The 22468-nt window shown below is 40.3% G+C and overlaps 1 long non-coding RNA gene across 1 annotated transcript; it reads right to left on the reverse strand.

Annotated features, from left to right (window-relative positions):
- Positions 1–503: 503 nt before the first annotated feature.
- On the reverse strand, positions 504–16537 carry LOC140707765 (uncharacterized). Its single transcript, XR_012087939.2, has 3 exons — positions 12968–16537; positions 8927–9019; positions 504–5724 (listed from the first exon to the last, which is right to left on the reverse strand). It is a non-coding gene; the product is annotated as an uncharacterized LOC140707765 (long non-coding RNA).
- Positions 16538–22468: the final 5931 nt, after the last annotated feature.

A 22468-nucleotide genomic window follows, 5' to 3' on the forward strand; every position in this document is an offset into this window, starting at 1 on the left:
ATGGGCAAAAAACTCACCGTTCAGCGATGTTTCCAGTGTCCGGCAGCCATTTTCACGCCCTCGGTAAGCGAGGGCAGGGCGCGAAAATGCTGTGTGCGGCCATTTTGGGGCTTCCGGCAGCCATTTTGGAGCCGCCGAACAGCTGAACGCTTACCGATCATCGCAAAGCGAATTTTGCCCATAGGGGCCATCGGTATGCGATCGCATTTGCGATTGCAAATACCTCATCGCTATGCGATTTCTTCATTCTGTGGTGCTCTCGTTAAGCGAGGCACCACTGTATTTGTATTTGTTGATCCGTTAACCTTGACCACTAACAGATCAAAACAAATCACCATTTTTTTATTAGTCCCCTTCTCTAATTGATATTAGTCTGGCTGAATGAGCACTGAGAATAATTTTTCATGTGTGTCTAGTCATATGTTTAAAGACTAAGAAATACTTTCACTTTTTTAAAAAACAACATTGATGTTTTTGTATGTATTCTCAGTTGTTTACAACTGTCTTATTAGGCTGTAAATCCTTGCATTTTAAAAATGTAACTGAAACATTCTCATCGGTTTTTTAAACTCTTAAAAGATATTTTTACTGTATTTTGAATTGAATTTGGACTTAAATATTTGCCTACAGCTTAAGTTTACTTTTTATATATTTTAAAACATTTGTGCCTACATTTTTCTATACCTGTAAGACTTTCAGGTGTTTTCAAGTGTTGAAGTATTTTTTTTTTTGTTTATGCCTATGTTTATAGTTATGGCCTATGTCATTTTACATGTACGCAAAAGAAAAATTTATAGATCAAAAGATGTCCACAATGGAGAGAGTAGTAATGATAGATAGCCTGGAAAAATTGTTAGATGATTTACTTATGTGATTTCCCTTTTTAATGTAAGTAAATAAGTAGGTGTAAGAATACTCTTTTGCTCTCTGGAATTTTACTCTTTCCCCATCCTTATTCCTTCCTTCCTTATTCCCTTGTACCCACACCACAACCTTTACTGAAAATGGATAAAACTTTTTTTTAAAGATGTCCACCATGTGTATATATATTTTATCATTATGTTAAATATTTATCTAGTAAATATACTTTACTTCTTTGTGTTTTGTCACATAAGACTAAGTTCATTCTTTGCCTTTTTCTTGATATGAGTCTCAGGGTATGGTCTGAAAATATCCTATAGAAATCATGCATCCAGATTTGGCTTCTGTTATCAGTATTTGAATGGGGAACTCCCTGGGCCCAATTGTGGTCTCTATGTTTACAGAGGAAATGGAATGAAACCCATAACTGAATTGAGCTATATCTTATTTCAACTTAGATGTTAATCTAAAGCAAAGTCGCATTTCATTTTCCAGGTTCATCGATTAATAAAGTTGTTGTTGTTTAGTCATTAAGTCATGTCCGACTCTTCGTGACCTCATGGAGCAGAGCACGCTAGGCCCTCCTGTCTTCCACTGCCTCCTGAAATTTGGTCAAATTCATGTTGGTAGCTTCGATGACACTGTCCAACCATCTAGTCCTTTGAGCCCAAGAAAGTAAAATCTGTTACTGCCTCCATATCTTCCCCTTCTATTTGCCAGGAGGTGATGGGACCAGTGGCCATGATCTTGGTTTTTTGATGATGAGCTTCAGACCATTTTTTGTGTTCTCCTCTTTCACCCTGATTAAGAGGTTCTTTAAGTCCTCCTCACTTTCTGCCATCAGAGTGGTATCATTTGCGTATCTGAGGTTGTTGATATTTCTTCCGGTAATCTTAATTCCAGTTTGGGAGTCATCCAGTCCAGCCTTTCGCATGATGTATTCTGCATTTAAGCTAAATAAGCAGGGGGACAATATACAGCCTTGTTGTACTCCTTTCCCAGTTTTGAACCAATCAGTTGCTCCATATCCAGTTCTAACTGTTGCTTCCTGTCCCACATAAAGATTTTTCAGGAGATAGATAAGGTGGTGAGGCACTCTCATTTCTTTAAGAACTTGCCATAGTTTGTTGTGATCCACACAGTCAAAGGCTTTTGCATAGACAATGAAGCAGAAGTAGATATTTTTCTGGAACTCTCTGGCTTTCTCCATAATCCAGCACATGTTAGCAATTTGGTCCCTAGTTTCTCTGCCCCTTTGAAATCCAGCTTGTACTTCTGGGAGTTCTCGGTCCATGTACTGCTGAAGCCTACCTTGCAGGATTTTGAACATAACCTTGCTAGTGTGTGAAATGAGTGCAATTATACGGTAGTTGGAGCATTCTTTGGCACTGCTGTTCTTTGAGATTGGGATGTAAACTCATCTTTTCCAATCCTCTGGCCACTACTGAGTTTTCCAAACTTGCTGGCATATTGAGTATAGCACCTTAACAGCGTCACCTTTTAAGATTTTAAATAGTTCAACTGGAATGCCATCACCTCCACTGGCCTTGTTAGCCATGCTTTCTAAGGCCCACTTGACTTCACTCTCCAGGATGTCTGGCTCAAGATCAGCAACCACACTATCTACTTTAGCATTCCAGTCCCCTATAATGAGAAGAACATCTTTCTTTGGTGTCAATTCTAGAAGGTGTTGTAAATCTTCATAGAATTGGTTAATTTCAGTCTCTTCAGCATTGGTGGTTGGTGCATAAACTTGGATTACTGTGATGTTGAAAGATCTGCCTTGGATTCGTGTTGAAATTAGTCTTTTTTGAGATTGTATCCCAGTACAGTTTTCCCCACTCTTTTGTTGACTATGAGGGCTATTCCATTTCTTCTATGGGATTCCTGCCCACAATAGTAATCATCTGAATTGAATTTGCCCTTTCCCATCCATTTTAGGTTTCCTGCTTGACCACATCCAGCTTATCAAGGTTCATAGATCTTATATTCCAGGTTCCTATGCAGTATTTTTCTTTGCAGCATCAGACTTTCATTTTTGAGATTGTATCCCAGTACAGCTTTTCCCACTACTTTGTTGACTATGAGAGTTACTCCATTTCTTCTACGGGATTCTTTCCCACAGTAGTAGATATGGCAATAATCTGAATTGAATTCACCCATTCCCGTCCATTTTAGTTCACTGATGCCCAGGATGTCAATGTTTATTCTTGCCATCTCCTGTTTGACCACATCCAGCTTACCAATGTTCATAGATCTTACATTCCAGGTTCCTATGCAGTATTTTTCTTTGCAGTATCAGACTTTCCTTTCACTTCCAGGCATGTCCAGAGCTGAGCGTCCTTTCTGCTTTGGCCCAACCACTTCATTAGCTCTGGAGCTACTTGTCCTTGTCTTTCGCTCTTCCTCAGTAGCATGTTGGACACCTTCCGACCTGAGGGGCTCATCTTCCAGCGTCATATCTTTTAGCCTTTTGTTTCTGATCATGGGGTTTTCTTGGCAAAGATACTGGAGTGGCTTGCCAGTTCCTGCTCCAGGTGCATCATGTTTAGTCAGAACTCTCCACTATGACCTGTCCGTCTTGGGTGTCCCTATATGGCATAGCCGATAGCTTCTCTGAATTACTCATGCCCCTTCACCACGACAAGGCAGCAATCCTTGAAGGGGAGAAATAAAGATAGACATCCTTTATTGACATTCCCTTTCAGTTAAAGTGTTTGTCCTTTGGTGAATGACCCGGATGCTTAGTGGCAGTTAACAGAAAAGACCTATGATTGTACTTTTGCAGGAAAGTTCAAGAAACTCAGTAAAACAAAATTGTCTTTCGGTTATTCCTAATTTTTCTTGCCATATTTATGAACTCTAAAAAGTTCTGTGTGGAGTGAGGAAGTAAAGGACACAGAGAAAAACAGTGGTGGTAGGAAGAGGAAGAAAGGTGATATTTTCCAGGTTTGACTGCACCCTCTGCTAGCTTTTGGGCTGGCCACACCAACAGTACAGCCTCTGACATCCCAGGGGAATGTAGCGTATAAGAGACCACAAATTTCCTACCGCAATGTTGAACCTTGAACAGAAAGGGAGAAGTAAAGTTAATCTGAGGAAGATCTACAACACAACACAAAAAGCAATCAAATCAGCTCTGCATTTTTCCAAAACTGTAGCCTGAAGGAGAATGTCCTCACCTATTTATCTTTCATGCAAAGATTGTAATGCAATAGGAACATGAATTGTATGCATAAGCTATCAGTTGAAAAACAGACAGAGGAAAGGTGCAACTTGATGGAAAAACAATTAAGTTGGTGCAAATTAGTAAACAGCACCAGCAGAAATAAAAATCCATTAGAAATCAGAGGAGAAAAGGAACATATAAATGGACAAAAGGAAATTGCAAAAATAACCAGAGGCAAAGAAGTACTTTTCAAAAGTCTGCAAATGAAGAAACAACTTTGTATCATAGCCAGGGACAATCCATTTTCAAGATGGAGTGGAATTATGTTTGAGGCTGTCAACCCTCTCTCCAAATGGCTGAACAATAAAAAGACCTCTCTCCTCTCCTGCTAACTTCATTATCTTCATTTAGAATCTTCATAAGATATCCAGGAACAAATAAGTTTCAAGTGTCCATGCTAATTTGCATTCACACAATTTTATATTTCTGCTGAAAATTTGTAGATGGGTTAAATTGGATAACTGTAATTGTATAATCCTAGGGTGCACCTGTCAACTTGACTTACACACACACACACACACACACACACAAAAACTGTTAAATATTAGTGTGAGGAATTTTTGAATCCTGAAAATTCTTCCTTCTGTTTTGACACCCAGACTGAATACTTGTTAAGGTTCATGAATATTGACACTGCTGCAGCTTTAATTTTCATTTACTGAAATTGTACAGTATGTGCTATAATGCAAACTGCAGCTAGGAAGGCCATATCTTTTATCGTGCCAAAGTCTGTTTAATTCATTTAGTCTTGGGAAATTACAGATGTACTTATAAAACAACTGCCATCAGAGCACTAATCAAAATCACCAAATTTTGATTAGTGCTCATTATCAGTTGGTATCCGGAAAACCCACCAGATCTTGACTGTCATTTTCTGACACCTTCTCTACTTGATGTTCCCATGGGTTTTTGGAGGCTGGCAAATTATATTTTTTGCATAAAATGAACAGTGCACTAATTTTGCCATTCTATCATATCTAATTTTGTAATCTGTGTGTACAGTCTTTGGACATTTGCATATGAGGTGTGACACAGTTTCATCTTTTTCTTGGCAGTGTCGACATTTGCTGTTAGCACTAATTCCTTGAATCTTAGCTTTCATCTAGTTGATTTGGAGTGCTTGTTCTTATGTAGCAAAAATCATCTTCAGTTTCTTTCTTAATGGTCTCCAGTTTTAGCCATACCCATGTTGAATTATTATCATGCTTTCCATCAATATATCTCAAGTGTTGTCCATGTACTGCTTTATTTTTTTGTTTAATTTATTTTCAAATTGTTGTTTCTTATATTGAGTCTTTGTTTCTGTTGTTTCAAAAAAAATCTCCATTTTCGCTGACTTAAGTAATTTTTCTTTACTCATGCTAAAACAATCATTTAGGCTTCTTTTTTCTTCCTCTACTACCTACTGTAGTAGTGTCTGATTTTTTGTGGTAAATATAATGTTTTTGTTGTTGCTGTTGTTATTTTAAATTTGTACAGAATCATTCCAATTAAATTATTATAACAGGAGTGTGTGCATTAACAGATTAACTTATTTCTCCCTTCTCTCCAAATGTGAAAACTCTTCATGAGAATCTTTAGATAAATATTTGATGCACTTTAGGGTTTTAAATCTTCAGTTAAGTCTTGATGGTCTGTGGGAACAAAAGATATTTAAATCAGGTCCATGGTAAAGAAAAGATGAAGAATGTTTTCTGGAGACCTCTCTAGTGATATACTTCTATTGCACCAAACTTTGGTAACAAATCACCAAACCTCTTTTTTTAAAAAAAAAAAGAAATTTCCTTTTTTAAAAACTAGGATTTTGGTAGTTTTCTACTGAATTCTGGCTGCATGTTTTTTTAACATTTTGGGGGCCACAAGAAGAGACCTGAAGGTCACACATAGACTGCAAAAACATGACATCCCTCCCTGGTGTGAAGAAACATAATATGCCTTGACTTTTCTAAAACTGCAAGTAGAGGTTCGGGAGAATTTGTGTCACGAAATAACCACACAAATACACATCTGGATTTTCACAAGGGATAGCAATTTGGGAAAACTGATCTGCTCTTCTATGTAACCAGGCATTTTTCTAATGAGAACTGCAAGATGATTTGACAAGGAAGTCTACAGCTAGTTAATTCCTAATGGAATGTCACTCCTTTGAAAGAAGACTAAAAATGGCCTAAAGCACAATTCTGGCTTGGTGTTTGACATATGGAGTGCCAAGCTGTGACTGACAGGTTGTTGTTTTTTACCCTGCTGCACATGTTATTTACCGATCATAACACCTCCGGGGCAGGGGGCGTTACTTTTGATAACTGAACTGTGATCAATAGGAAGAGGTCTCTTTCATAAAACAAGGTAGCTAACATGTCACAAGTTTTATAATATCTTAGTCCATGTATTTCTTAAACCATGTTTGGCACATGTTGGGCTTGTCATTTAACTAGAGATCAGGACTCCTCCCCTGTTATCCTGTTTTAAAGTTCCCCTGACTTTGGGGGACTTTAAAACAGGATGCATTTAGGGTATTTCAGGATGAAACAGAGAGATGCATAGCAATTTCCACCACTTTGGGAGGAAGCAGTTTCTCACTAAGGATCTATACCAAATGCAAGATTTAGTTCAGATCCCCAATTTAGCAGTTCATATAACAGTCAGCTCATATCCAGCTAGTGTAGCTGATGTGCTATGCTTCTTTGCATATGCATGTGCATCCACAATATGGCCAAAATTCCCTTGCATAACTAAAGCTAGCATAGAGGAAATAATGTCACCACCACAGTGGCTGAATGTGGCTAATTAGCTCTCACACACCCTATTGCAGTTCCTCATGGGATTCCTCACAGTGTGCTAGATGGATGACTAAATGTGCAACCTGGAATCTAAGTGGGGACTCTTAACTTTGCTGCTACTGCTAATTAAAGTGTCCTATTTGTTTCTGTGTCATGCACAAAGCCACTCAGCTCCCGCACAACAAGGAATCATGCAAAGAATCACACCAGAGATTCAAATTTCAGGGTGTGCTTTTCCTGTTTTTGTGTGTATGTTGTGTTGTGTTTTGGTTTGGGATTTTAACTACTAGAATTATTCAAGAAATCCACATGCATAATTTTGGGAGTTCCAGGCCTGTCCCATACCTGCACACATCTTCATTTCACTCACCTGCACAAGGTCAAGGTTTCTGAGGTTGCATATCATTCTAGGCCTAATTTTCTGATGCAGAGAAAACAAACTCCTGGGAGTAGTTTGTTTTTTTTTCTGCCCCTTAGGCTGTATGAAAAGCGCCGCCTCAAAAAACTACTGCACACAGGAAGCATTGCAGCAACATCCTCCAAAAAAGTATTGCAGTTGGAAATTTACAGTTTGGGGGGTTCCAAGAAAATGATGCTATTATCCCCCACAAAACCCTCCAAGAAATAGTTCGGGGACAAATGGATGTCATTCATGAGACAGACAGATGCAATGTTCAGGGCTAGATATATCCCAAACTTGCTGAATGATACATTCAGCTTTCTCTCACTGAGAGATAAGAAGGGAACTAGATGTTATCAGAAATTCAAGGGTAAAAATGCTTCCATAGGCACATGGAACAAAAGAGAGAAATGATGTGATGTCATCACACCTACACTCCACTTCTGCAAATGAAATTGAGCATGAAGGTGGGGTAAACTGGAGTGAAGGAACACCATGTCTTTTTTTTTTTTTAAAAATTACAAATTAACAAAAAATGGAGAAAGGAGATGGAGAAAGGAGATGCAGGAATTATTTCCAGCACCATAGATATGTTTACCATGACATCTCATTATTTCTGGTGCCAAGCAGTGACCATGTGTCAGAGGGAAAATGAGGAGGAAGGCAAAAAACAAAGCAAATAAAATATTTTTATAACCTTATTAACCACAGGCAGCAGTGCCATGACAGAAGAATGGCAGTATCTCACTGATGAAAGTTATGAATTCTATTGGGAAATGTTAAGAAGAAGCAGGGAAAAAAATTACTGTCATCACATCCTAATTATCAGTAGTTTGTAAAACCTAAGCAAGACTTTCAGGAGGTCATTAATTCAAGGAATCACCAGACGTTTGAGGCAACTTGATGACATTGAAGAAAAAGAAGAATCAATACTGGTCAATTTAACATGACATTTTAAACATTAATATATGCATTTTAAAAGCACAACAACTATACAAAACAGACAAGGTCCAAATACTTAAGGAATTCACTTTGCATTTTTAAATAAACCATCTTGATTCACAATTGCCAGAGGAACTATCCATTGGTTTCTCCAGATTTTGTGATACAATTATTGGTTTATTAAATGTAACAAAATTGATACTAAAATACTTGTTTTAGAATAAAATCTATTTTAAAAACAGTGTGATAAGATAAAATATTAAATTTAGGGTAATCTGTGTAACTTGACTTAGTATTTAAACTACTGTAATGTGTATTTTTTATTTCAAAAAGTATAGTTTGACAGAGCGCCAACAGGAATGACAGCATATGTAAATGATGGTCTGTGATGAAAGTAGTTTGAAAAACATATTATTATTATCAATACGTAAAATCTATAAATGTGTTAGGCTTGTAAAAGTGTGAACTTTGTATTGCCAATTACTTGGCATTGATTGATTGATTGATTGACTGACTGACTGACTGACTGACTGACTGACTGACTGACTGACTGATTGATTGATTATTTCCGTTTGTATACCACGCGGTAGTGCACTCACTCTCTGGGTGGTTCAAAACAAATTAAAGACACATATAAATACAACAATTACCCACAAATTAATACTTAAATAGATAGAATTGTCTTCCTTGTAATTAGTTTAATTTAGACATTACCACATAGTTGCACATTTTATTTTCCCATTCCTCAGTGCTGTGGAATTGAAGGGGCCCCAAACAGAGTTTGAGAAAAGACTGCAATTCTTCCACCTATAAGAAAGTACAGTATTGTCAACATTGTCAAATTCCAAATGACCTTACATTAAAGAAGAGTTCATTTTGTTAACTATATATCAATAGGAAAGAGACAAATATCAAACTATCCCAGCATGTTCATAAACGTATTCTCCCATTTCTGTGAGTCATCATGGTTATGCCTCTGATCAGACATATCAGTCAGCCTTTAATATGACACAGAATCAATACTGGGATATTTTTTTCTTTGTGTGACATCCTATATAATTCTTTAACGCTTCTGACATTTCTCTTTGTAATCATTTAAGGGGAAGATGGAATTACCGTATTTTTCGCACCATAAGACGCACTTTTCCCCCACAAAACAGGGGGGGTGGAAAGTCTGTGCGTCTTATGGAGTGAAGAAAATAGATTATATTTTCCTGTTTTCTTCTCCTAAAAAATTGGTGTGTCTTATGAAAAGGTGCGTCTTATGGAGCGAAAAATATGGTACCTGCTGCATGTTTCTCCTTGTGATAAAATTCAATTCAGGGATAGCGGCTGTAACTGTGAATAAAATGTGTGTGCGTGGGGGGGAAGAGGCTCTACGTGACTTTGAGAACTAATGTTTCATTTTCGATGGAAGTTATCGTGCTGTAAGAACCTCTACTCTAGGTTTTTACAGTTTCCATGCATTGTGGAAGGTTTTTGGTAGTCAGTTATTACTAACAAAAAACAATGACTTATATGGCTGGCCCAAAATATTTTGCTGCCAGAGGCGAATGACAAGATGGTGCACTTTCCATTCCATTTGGACTGGGAAATATTAATTAATTTCTGGTGACAGAACCAGGCCCTCCATTATATCTGAGGGCAGTTAGTTTTAGGAGCACAGGTCCAGCCGTATAATGCACAGTTCTGTCTTCTATCTCAACATGGCCCTCCTCCCTCGCAGGGAGCAGGGACCTATTGTTATGGTCCGCCCTCGAAGGCTACTGGATCCGATTGGATTCCAGGATGCCATGAGAGGTGCTATGGCTGACCTGGCGGGCGCTCCTGTCGAGGTTCTGGCTGACAGCTGGTTCGCTGCTGCGGTCAGGGCTGTAGACATGATCGCACCTAAACGCCCTCTCCGACGCAGAGCCCGCCCGGCACCCTGGTTTAACCAGGACCTCCGGGCGCTGAAGCGGGTCAGGAGATGGCTAGAGCGCAAATGGAGAAAGGACCCGACGGATTATAATTGGATAGCTGTTAAGGTCGCCACTAACCTTTACCTGGCTAAGGTAAAGGCTGCCAGTCGAGCATACTTCGCTAACCGGATAAGTGAAGCGTCCAACCAGCAGGCGGAATTATTCCGTATAGTGCGCGACCTATCCGGAATTGGCCCGGGTGATGGGCCTCCCCCTAGTTTTACACCGGACCAATTTGCAGCATTTTTTAAATCTAAAGTGGAGGCCATCCGCCGGGACCTGTCTCCTTTTTTGAATACAGTTAGTCGAGCTGAGATGTCCAGCACTCCGTCTTGCCCGGCAATTTTTGACTCCTTTCAGCCTGTCACGCCTGACACTGTCGCCAGGGCGCTTGATCGCTGTCGCGCCACCACCTCCTCCCTGGACCCCTGTCCGGCCTGGCTAATCAAAGCAGCCAGGCCTACAACAACGGAATGGGCCACCGTAATAATTAATGGGTCTTTCCTTGAGGGCAGATTTCCATCTGCCCTCAAGGAGACACTCATTAGGCCCATCAGGAAGAAACCAAGTTTGGCGGCGGACGAGATTGGCAATTACAGGCCCGTCGCCAATGTTTCTTTCCTAAGTAAGGTGGTGGAGAGGGTGGTGGCCGATCAGCTTCAAGCGCACCTGGATGAAACAGATGCCCTGGATCCATTTCAGTCGGGCTTCAGGCCGCGCCATGGCACAGAAACGGCATTGGTCGCCCTGTGTGATGACCTACTGAGGGAGGCTGACAGGGGCAAAGTGTCCCTGCTGGTCCTCCTCGACATCTCAGCGGCCTCTGATACCATTGACCACGGTATCCTCCTGGGGAGGCTCTCCGAGTTGGGAATTGGTGGCCTCGCATTGGCTTGGCTCCGTTCCTTCTTGGAGGACCGCCCCCAGAGAGTGCAGCTTGGGGAGAGCATCTCGGCCCCGTGGAATCTCAATTGTGGGGTCCCACAGGGGTCGATCATCTCCCCAATGCTGTTTAACATCTATATGAGGCCGCTGGGTGGGGTCATCAGGGGGTGTGGAGCCCGGTGTCATCAGTATGCCGATGATACTCAGCTCTACATCTCCTTTCCACCTACCGCAGGAGAAGCCGTTCTGTCCCTTCAGCGCTGCCTGGGGACCGTACTGCAACGGATGCAGGAGAACGGGCTGAGGCTGAACCTGGACAAGACGGAGGTACTAAGGGTGGGTGCCCCCACAGTCGGGAACTTGGGAAACTCCCTCTCTTTTGGGGGGGTGACCCTTCCCGCTAAGGATGGGGTCCGCAGCTTGGGAATCCATCTTGACCCGGCGCTCACTATGGAATTCCAGGTGACGTCGGTGGTCCGAACCGCCTTTTACCATCTCAGGCGGGTGGCCCAGCTGCGGCCCTATCTTGATGTTGGGGCGCTCACCACTTTGGTGCACGCGCTCGTAATCTCAAGATTAGACTACTGTAATGCGCTCTACGTGGGGCTACCTTTGAGGCTGCTGCGGAAACTTCAGGTGGTGCAGAACGCGGCGGCCAGACTCCTTAGTGGGGTGAAAAAATTCCAACATATCTCACCCACTCTGGCCGCATTGCACTGGCTGCCCATCCAATTCCGCATCGACTTCAAGGTGTTGATGCTCACGTACAAAGCCCTAAATGGTTTAGGGCCTCGATATTTGGCGGAACGCCTTCTACCACCAAGTTCTACCCGTGTCACTCGCGCGAGCCAGGAGGTGAGGTTGAGGAGCCTAACGCCGAGGGAGGCCCGGAAGGAGAAGACAAGAAATCGGGCCTTCTCGGCGGTGGCTCCTCGCCTCTGGAACAACCTTCCCCCGGACATTCGCGCGGCCCCCTCGCTGGGTATTTTTAAAAAGCAATTAAAGACAATGATGTTTCGGCAGGCCTTCCCCCCCACCCCACCCTTAGCTAATCCTGATTTTCCTTTTTTCTTTTTCTTAGTTTATAATTTTATGGTTGAAAGTTTTCTTCTTTGTAAATTCGTTTTTAGTCATTGTTGTACCCCTGTTGTGAGCCGCCTAGAGTGGTCTATTGACTAGATAGGCGGGATATAAATAAAATAAATAATAATAATAATAATAATATCACCCTGCTGTTGCTCCCTGCCATTTCTCTTTGTAATCATTTAAGGGGAATGATTCACTCCGCCTTACGGCAAAGCCAGCCAATTTTCCACACATGACTAACTGACCTAACCCACTTGGTAGCTTCACTTGGTAGAGAACCATGGACTCAATAGTTGAATAGTGAATCAACACTTAAGTAAATTCTATTGATTCAATGAGTCTAGTCTACTAGTCTAGAGTGGTCGACCAGACCAGATGGGCGGGATATAAATCAAATCAAATCAAATCAAATCAAATCAAATCAAATCAAATCACATGCATGCATGCATACATACATGCATGCATACATACATACATACATACATACATACATACATACATACATACATACATACATACATACATACATACATACATACATACATACATACATACATACATACATACATACATACATACATACATACATACATACTTGAGGCTTTCAACTGAATGTGTGCCTAAGTTTAGTTCTAACACATCTGTAAGACAAATATAAAACTGCTGTTCATCAGAAATACACATTATCTTTTGATTTCTGTCTGCTATGAACAACTCTCACGAACATAACACTTCAACATCATATAAAAATATTCCTTTGGTAAATGCTGTTCTTAGCACCATACGGACAGTACTGATGTAGTCCCAACCTTAGCTGGCTCACCTTATCTGATCTCTCACCATGTTTGGTCCAGTGCCCTGTAAAATTCAAGTTGTATACTTGTAAACTCTGTCCAGCAGATTACATTAACATGCTTAAGGATAAGAACAGCAATTACAATCTTCTCAGTACATTCACTGTCCAAAAAAAGATTTCTCTGTCAGCTTAGACCATGGTTATGCACAAATGGCCACTGGAAACTCCCTACATACAGTATAGTGAATGGGAAGATAAATTGGCAGAAGAATTTTTCCTGATTTCTCCAAGGGAAGGAGGAAAGTGCTGTGCCTTAATCTGTCCTCAATTTCTCAAAAGGTTTGCTTCCCTGTGAAATAGAACTTTGATTTTTTTTTTTGTCTCATTCTCAGGGTCCTTAGAATATTTTTCGTACTGTTTTTGAGCTTATCATGACATTGCAAGACTGTAAAGAGCACAGCTTTATATATATATATATATTTCTTTCTGTTATTCAACACTTTATAGATTCCTTAACTGCTCCTCTTTTCAGAACCTGTGAGTAAAATTACCTTAGAGTGCCTTTTCTTCAGCTTTAATTGAAGTGTGGGAAAGCTGGACAGCCATCCATCACAGAAATGATTGTCTAGTGATAGATAGGGCATTTACCTACATCATCAGCCACATTATAAGTAAGGTAAGCGCTGTGAAATAGGCTTAAAATAAATGAATCAAATTCCATGCCCAAGAATTCTGAACCTCACCAATGAGCATTTTCCCTATTTGAAATACTTTGCAAAAGGAATTTCTTTTCTGTCAGGTTAAAAAAGAATGGCTGAAATTCTCATGGAAGAAATATTGAGCATAACACTAGCCTGGACACAGGTGAAGGTTTGCTACGGATACCAAACGTGCCTCACTAGGAAAAAAACATGAAAGACAAGTCCTACATATTAATTTGATGTGCCCCTGCTTGACAGTTCCCACAATTCCTCTGCATCAAGCTGACTTCCACTGAGCCAAATTCCTTGTCTCTCACCCCCAGTATTGTCTACCCTGGCTGACAGGAGCTCTTCAAGATGAACAGTAGAGAGAGGCCTTTCCTGTCTCCTCCTAGTAGGAAACATTTGTGACTAAACCAAGGCCTTCTGCATGGAAAGTGTGTCTGAGCTGTGTATTGATCTCATCTATCCCTTCCATTGTAAAGTAATATGTGACTTCTGACAGACTATTAAAAACAAAATCTAGCTATTGGAGGCCAATACACAAGCTAAAGGATTCTTTGGTATTCTGTTCCAATCTTACTTGATACAGCATTAAATTGCCCTTTGCCTGAAGCTGTGGAAATCTGTCCTAGAAGTGTCTTATTTTCCTCTGTTCCTTTTCCTCAATGAATTACAAAAGAGATTTACTGATACCAAAACAAGTGGAAATTATGTATGGAGAAGAACAGAAGGAATTTTACCAACTGCTCCATCCAGATAAGATCCCAAAAGAAAACCATGTCCATAGGGAAATGAAAGCTAGTCAACACAGGATTCCTGTAAGATGTTAAATAAAAACATTATTCTTGAAGGACACTTTAACAGACATGGCTATTTAAAGAAATGGCAATCATAGTAACAGAAGGTTTGATCTATATTGCACAAGTTCCCCATTACCGTGCTGTCATTTAAAAATAAATAAATGGTTATTGTAGTTTATACATGTGGACTTTTATACAAAACTAATCCAAAAGATTATGATATGCTGAATACAAGACCACAGAGAGCATTGTCGATTGGCATTATTTGGGATCTGCTTAGTACACTCTACCACTGGAAGGGGGTTCACCCTCAAAATCTCCTTGTCCTGAAGTAGGGGTGAAAATTCTCACTGGTCCCATCCTCTCACATGGGAATGAGGAATCCCAAAATAATTATGCTTCCTTACGTCTGAGGTGAGGTATTTTGTGGCATTCATGACAACAGGAGAATAAGAAATGTAATGGGGGTGTTTTTTGTCTGTGTAAGATGACTAGACAAAATTGCACAAATGGTACAAAATGGCAGTACCTGTTGCATTGGTACATGAACTTCAAAAAATTTAAAACAGCAAAAGGATCATTTGTACATTTTATGGTATTTATTTATATTTATTTATTTATTTGATTTATAGTCTGTCTCTTCTGCAATAGATGCGGCACAGAGCTATCACTTAAAAAGCAGTGTCCTGTTGAGTTTGTCCTCTTCCTGTAATATTTCTAGACTTGCAACATGACCATGTTCCCTCCTCTAGATGCCCCTCAGGACTGCCAAAGACAGTCCTCTGTTGGCAGTAACCATCTATTGGAAATAACCACCAGAAGAAATAACAAGGGCCTTAAAGTTTCCCATCAAGAGCAAGTAGCTGTACACACACCATCTATTTCATTTATTTATTTATTTAAAATATTTTTACTCCACCTTTCTCCTTAAAAAGGACCCAAGACAGCTTGCAACAATGGAAGACAATATTTAAAGTTGTAAACAATGACTGTACAACAGTGGTTAACATCATTAGAAGATATTTAAAATTGTGAAAAATGAATAAGGAGGCCTCTTTCATCAATTAATAGGCAATATTATGGCAAAGGTAAATAAGTATACAAAAATTTTTAAAATGTCACTTTGAGAAATGGAAAACACAAAAATAGAAAACATATGTAGTACTAAAAATCCAGTCAAAGCAATAATGCACAACAATCTTTCTAAAAATCACACACAGGTACAGTGGTGCCTCACTTGACAATGATAATCTGTTCCGTTCAAATTGCTGTTAAGTGAAATTGTCGTCAAGCGAAATTAAAAAACCCACTGAAATGCATTGAAAACCATTCAATGCATTCCAATGGGCAAAATAACTGCTCATTTTGCGAAGATCCTCCATAGGGTGGCCATTTTCTGGTGCCTGTAAAGTGAGGAATCCATGCTAAAAACAGCAAGGAGCCATTTTCCACAGCGGGCGGCCATTTTTAGAGCCGCCGATCAGCTGTTTTAAAATTGTTGTCTAGCGAAAAATCGGTTCCGAAACAGGGAACCAATCATCGTCAAATGAATTTTCCCCATAGGAACATCATCATAAAGCGTATTCGTAATTTAACAAGGTAATCATTAAGTGAGGCACCACTGTAACTGGTTACTGAAGGAAGGCTTGCCTGAAGAGAAAGATCTTCACTTGCTTGAAGAAGGACAGCAAAGATGGGGCCAGTCTGGCCTCCTGTGTGAGGGAGTTCCAAAGTCTATGTGCAGCAATAGAGAAAGCTGTCCCTGGTTGTCCCCATCAGAGCACCTGTGAAGGTGGTGGGACCAAGTGAAAGGCCTCTCCTGATTATTAACACCCAAGCCAGCTCATAATGGGAGATATGGTTTTTGAGACAGCTTGGACCCAAGCCATTTAGGACTTTATAGGTTAAAACCGGCACTTTAAATTGTGCCCAGAAATGGATTAGCAGCGAGTGGAGCGAGGTCCAGGCAGATAGGAAGGGAGCGTGGAGCCCACAGCAACAGCAGAAGGTGAGTGAACGGGGTTAGTCGTGATCCTGACAGCTTTCTTATTATAGACCATCAGTTTCCATCTCTATTTGTGCTCTAGTCATCTCCTATTTCGCTTCATAGCTCACAGTTCCTGATTAAACCAGGGCCCTGGCCGAGCTCTGTGCCGGAGAGGGTGTTTAAGAGTGATTGTGTCTAAGCCCTAGTGGCGGCAGCAAGCCAGCCATCAATCAGAGCCTTGACAGGAGCGCCAGACAAATCAGCTGGAATCCCTCTCATGGCATCCTGGAATCGCAATGGATCCAGTAGCCTTCGAGGGCGGACCATTAAAATAGGTCCCTGCTCCCTGTGGGGAGGGAGAGCTACGGAAAGGTAACATTTTATTAGGTGGTGTTCTGACCATGGCAAGGGAACTGAAACAAGATCAGTTACCATCAGACCACACTCACTCTGCTCAGTGGAGAACACCAGGTCTAGTATATGACCACCCATGTGGATGGGGCCGTTAACATGTTGGGGGCATGTCCAAGGAAGCCATGGTTTCCAGGAACTCAAGAGCTGGACCGGCAATCTCTGCCTCCGCATGGATGTTGAAGTCACCCAGGACCAGAAGCTGTGGAGACTCCAACAGTGCCGCGGAGACGAAGTGGCTGGGTCGCGGGAAGTTCAGTAACCCAGCAAGATCCCAATACCATTCCTAGCCCCAGTCAACACGTGGAGGGCCTCCAGACCTGGCTTCACCACCGAAGAGCGCCTAGTAACCTCTAGAATGTTTCTATAAACAATGCCTACTCCCCCCACCCCTCCAGTCTACCCTGGTGCTGGACTGCATAACCAGAAGGACAGGCAAGGGTCAGAAGAACTCCCCCTTCCCCGCCCATCCAAGTTTCGGTTATGCATGCCAGGTCTGCATCCACCTCCAGAATAAGATCTTGTATAATCTGGGACTTATTGGACACAGACCTGGCATTCAACAGCACCAATTTTAGAGTGGAGGGCCGACTGATCTGGCTACCTCGAGACTGGCAGTTGGTCACAGTGCCAGAACAGTGAACAGCCTTCAAACATCTGTTCACTCTTCTTCTAAAATGAGTAGGCACTGTGCTAATGCCATATCTCCCTCTACCCGTAATCACACTGATGTTAGACCCCCCGCTGGGGGGGCAAGCCTTCCACTCCATGTCAAGAAAGAAGAAGATACACTAAATTAATACAGTGAACAATAATAAGAGAGTTAACAAAATAAATTCAATATTAAACAACAATACAAGATCAAACTATTATCAATTATCAAATTGATCAAATTATTAAATTAAACAATTTATCAAATTAGCAATTTAAATAAAATTTAAATTGGGCAACATAAATAAAATTTTAAATAAAAATACATTTGTTTCAAAAATAAAAATAAAAATAGAATAGAAACAGCATAATACAACAGCTAATATAAACCAAACAAGACATAACATAAATAAATAAATAAATAAATAAATAAATAAATAAATAAATAAATAAATAAATAAATAAATAAAAATAAAGACGGCTGAGGGGCCTGATGCTGAGAGAGGCCCGGAAAGAAAGAACAAGAAACCTGGCCTTCTCGGCCTTGGCCCCTCAACTCTGGAACAGCTCGCCGCCGAAGATTCACCTGGCACCCTCACTGGGTGTTTTCAAGAGCCAATCAAAAACTTGGCTCTTTAGGCAAGCCTTCCCTCCTGCCATTACTTGACTTTTACTTTTCTTGGTTTTGCCATTTAGTCCCATCTTGATCATAATATAATTGTAGATTTTTAATTGTTGTTTAAATGTTGTTTTTAACTTGTTTATGTACAATATATTGTGAGCCGCCCCGAGTAGGCGGGATAAAAATATAATAAAGATAGATAGATAGATAGATAGATAGATAGATAGATAGATAGATAGATAGATAGATAGATAGATAGATAGATAGATAGATAGATAGATAGATAGATAGATAGATAGATAGATAGATAGATAGATAGATAGATAGATAGATAGATAGATAGATAGATAGATAAAATTATACAGTACAAAAACCCAAGATTCTCCCCCACACAACTGAACATGTCCCACCACGCACTGGCTGCAGATCTTCTTTCCCTCAAGGAGGCTGTCGGAGATGAATTCAAGTTTATAGGGGCAGAGGCCCCAAGCCAAGCAGTCAGAAGCAAAGGCAAAGCAGGAAGTAACATCTGAAGGAGGGGGAGCTGAGGGAGAGCCGCTGGAAACATGGCAACAGGGATACAGTCAGAAAACTTAAGCATGCCAGGGTCCGCTGCTGAAAAGGAGTCTCCCCTGGCCATAGGTATCAATGACTCCCAGTTCCAAACAGCTCAGCCCTCCTTGGGGCACATGATCCATATATTGTTTACCTAAATAAGAATATCTCTGGCCATAGAGCTTCCACTTTTTACAAACGTTTAAATCTGCCCTGAAACTCAGTGGAAAGCAACAGGTCCTCGATCATCCCAGAAATGCTATACAGTACATGAACCCAAAGGCTATCCTTTTGGACTGAGTTGCTCTGTTAGGATTCTACATCAAATGGGTGACAAGTTTAGAATGAATGACAAGCTCTGCAATGGCTTTCATTTAATAAAAAAAGTGCTTAGATGCTTTTTATTACCATGGATTATTTAATTCACAAACAAGGGCTCAATTAACCTTATTAAAAAGAGCTTAATATGAACCTTATTTCTCTTTTGTTATTTAGAAAGCATACAGATGGGAGAATGTCAAGTTCAACTAAATGCATCATGCCATCTACTTTGTGTCATAAATAGGACCCAAACAAATTGTTCCTGAACATGAGCCAGCTGTTTACTATAAATATACCTTGTATTTCCCAATAAGCATTTTTAAACAGAGCGATTTATCATCAGAAAAGAAGTGCCCTTTCCTGTTCATCAAATAGACAGCTCCACAAATCAGTCAGAATCCTTTGAAGAGTTAATGCCCAAGACCATAACGGTTGCATTTTGGCAGTTTTAAAGCCTCTTATTTACCAGATCTGCAGTTACAGATTATTCAGACCCTTCTTTCCTAGAAAGAGTTTCCATAAATTATGTTTTCAGTTGGAGTCGAGTTTGTTCTTCAGCTTCTCTGCGGTAGTTATTAGAAACAGAAATTGGCTGAGCCTTCTGTTTTACCTCAGCACTGAACTCAAGAGAGAGAGAGGGAGAGAAAGAAACCTCAGGAAGATTTGATTTCTGACCACAGCTGTAATTTTTCATTCCCAGAGGGGGAAAAAAAAGCTATGAGCATTTTGACTTTGTGCGACTGTTCTCCGAGGAATACATGTTAGGCTCTCCAGATGTATACAGTAGATGAAACATTACCATGTTTGTTTGAGGAAAAGAGAGGTGCATGCATGTTGAGGGAAAGGAGTATTATTAACTTAGGAAATATTATGAACAAAGAACATTCAAGCCATCACGGAATAATTTTGTGCTATCGACGTCTGGGACATCATTCCATATATGTAATATGGGAGGAAATTAAACATCATCACTATTCCTTTCTTTGTGGTTATTATTTATGAAAGGAAATGGAGGTCACAGGTGAAGGTAGACATGATCTCAATAAGTACACTTCTCCGTTGAATTGCACAGAGCTGAGTAGCATGGTTTTGGTTGAAAATTTATTTATTCAAATAAATAAATAAATAAATAAATAAATAAACACACACACACACACACACACACACACACACACACACACACACACACACACACACACACACATACATACATACATACATACATACATACATACATACATACATACATACATACATACAAACAAACAAAGCTGCTATGTGTTTCCAGGAAGTGGCCTGAGAAAGGCAGGTCTTGGAATTACCGAGATCCCTGTTTTTGATAGTGTGGCAGCCCCCAGTTAGATCGCAGTGGCCCCACCAGTCCTCTCTCCTGCTATGGTGGCTCCACATGGTGGTCGGGAAAGGTGCTGGGGCATGTCAGGAGGCTGACACGGGTCAGTGAAAGATCAAAATGGTGTGCTGCTCTCTTGAGGGTGAAGAAGGAGAGATCATGCCTCCATTTTTCCCTTCTGATAAAGGCTTTGGTTACACGGGGGGGGGGTGGAATAAGAGTTATACATGGATTTTTAACTACTGTATATGGAGCTCCCACACCTCTAATCTCAGCCTTCTTGAAGGGAAAATTATATATGCCTACTAGAGACTTTGGATGATAAGGGCTGTCAAGTAGCTCACAGACTACCAAGCCCGGAATTCTTGACTGAGCTCAGTTCAGATATTAAGGCAAATAGCCAGAGAGATATTAAGGCAAATAGCCTCTTATTCTCTAGCACAGAGAATAAGAGCATTTGGCTTAAAAGGGGAACAAATGGATTTGAATGTCACTCTGCAATAGATTTTTTAATAGAATGGCGGTGCATTCCATAGGACACTTGTGAGCGGAAAAGGTACATATATCTCCCATATCATACTTTCCTTAGAAGAAGAACAGAACATATTGCAAAAGGATTAAACAGCAGAGAAGCAATAGAACCTGAGAGTAGGTAGAAGGAAAACTGGGAAAAGAAGCTTGTGTATAAATACTGATTTGTCAACAATGCCCCATCTCAACATATTGCCCTCCTGAACAGTTGGATTACAATCTTCACCATCCTCAACAGACACTGCAATGTTCTGAGATTTATAGAGGGGTGGCAATGTTAGTCTGTTGTGGTCAACATCACAGGGTCCTGTGGCACCTTAAAGAGTAACATGGTTCATTGGCATCCATTTTTGCCATGGAATTGCTGCCCACTTCCTCAGATGTCTCTGACAAAGTAAGCTGCAGTCCATGGTTTATACCAAATGAGAGATGTTAGACTTTAAGGTGCCACAAAACCCTTTGGACAGTATTCTGCTGGGCAAGTGGATAGCAGAGTTCCAAAGAAAGTACAGTAGATAGCACTATGGCACAACTGTATGCACAGTAGGAAGCTGAGGCCTGTGGCACAAACTGTGTAACATTTGCAACGTACTTCCCAGGAAAACCTATGGAACCAACAGAACACTCACTTGTGCAATTCTGTCTTGGATGCAGGGTAGATTTACATGAGTCAAATGTTCCCTAGTTATACCCATGTTAGATTGTCAAACGACGCACAGTCATTATCAAATCATTCATTCATTCATTCATTCATTCATTCATTCATTCATTCATTCATTCATTCATTTATTTATTTATTTATTTATTTATTTATTTATTTATTTATTTATTTATTTATGTTTTATATTTATGTTTTATATTTATATTCATTCATTCATTCATTCATTCATTCAATCAGTCAATTTTTATACTACTCACCTAACCCAATGGTTATTCTGAGTGGTTAACAATTAATAAACAAGAACAGAAAAGAAGAACATAATGCAATCCATGCCAATATAGAGTAAATAACAAATTTAATTAATTAACAAAGCAAGAGATTTTAAACATGTAAACCATTATTAAAAGATTTAAAAGGTGGAAATGAAATAAAAGGCTTGTGCACTCAGATCTTAGCTTGGCACATTTTGAAAGTCAAGATGAAACAAGAATGTTTTAAAGAGCTTTTTAAAAGATATCAGGGTGGGAGCAATGTGAGTTTCAGATAGTAACTGATTCCAAAGGCAATATACACCTGCAGAGAAGGCCCATTTCCTTTTTTTTTTCAGGCCTCTCTTGGGGTCAGCACCTTTAACCAATCAACCTGTGAAGTGTGTGTAGGATAGGCAGGCCTCCATCTTCTCTAGATTCAATTTCAGCCTCCTGGCCCTCATCCATTGCAGAACTATTTCCAGGCAGAGCTCAAAGGATGTGACAACATACACTGCAGAAAGATGGAAGGAGAGAGAGACTTGGGTATCAACTGCACATTGGTGACACGAAACTCCAAATGATCTTCCCCATCTAGTCTCCTCTAGATGTTAAATAGTGGGGGGGGGAATGATTGATCCCTGAGGGACTCCACAATTTAAAGTCTAAGAAGAAGATACCATCTC

This window comes from Pogona vitticeps, chromosome 5, assembly GCF_051106095.1.
Source record: "Pogona vitticeps strain Pit_001003342236 chromosome 5, PviZW2.1, whole genome shotgun sequence".
In the NCBI taxonomy this organism is placed as follows: Eukaryota; Metazoa; Chordata; class Lepidosauria; order Squamata; family Agamidae; genus Pogona; species Pogona vitticeps.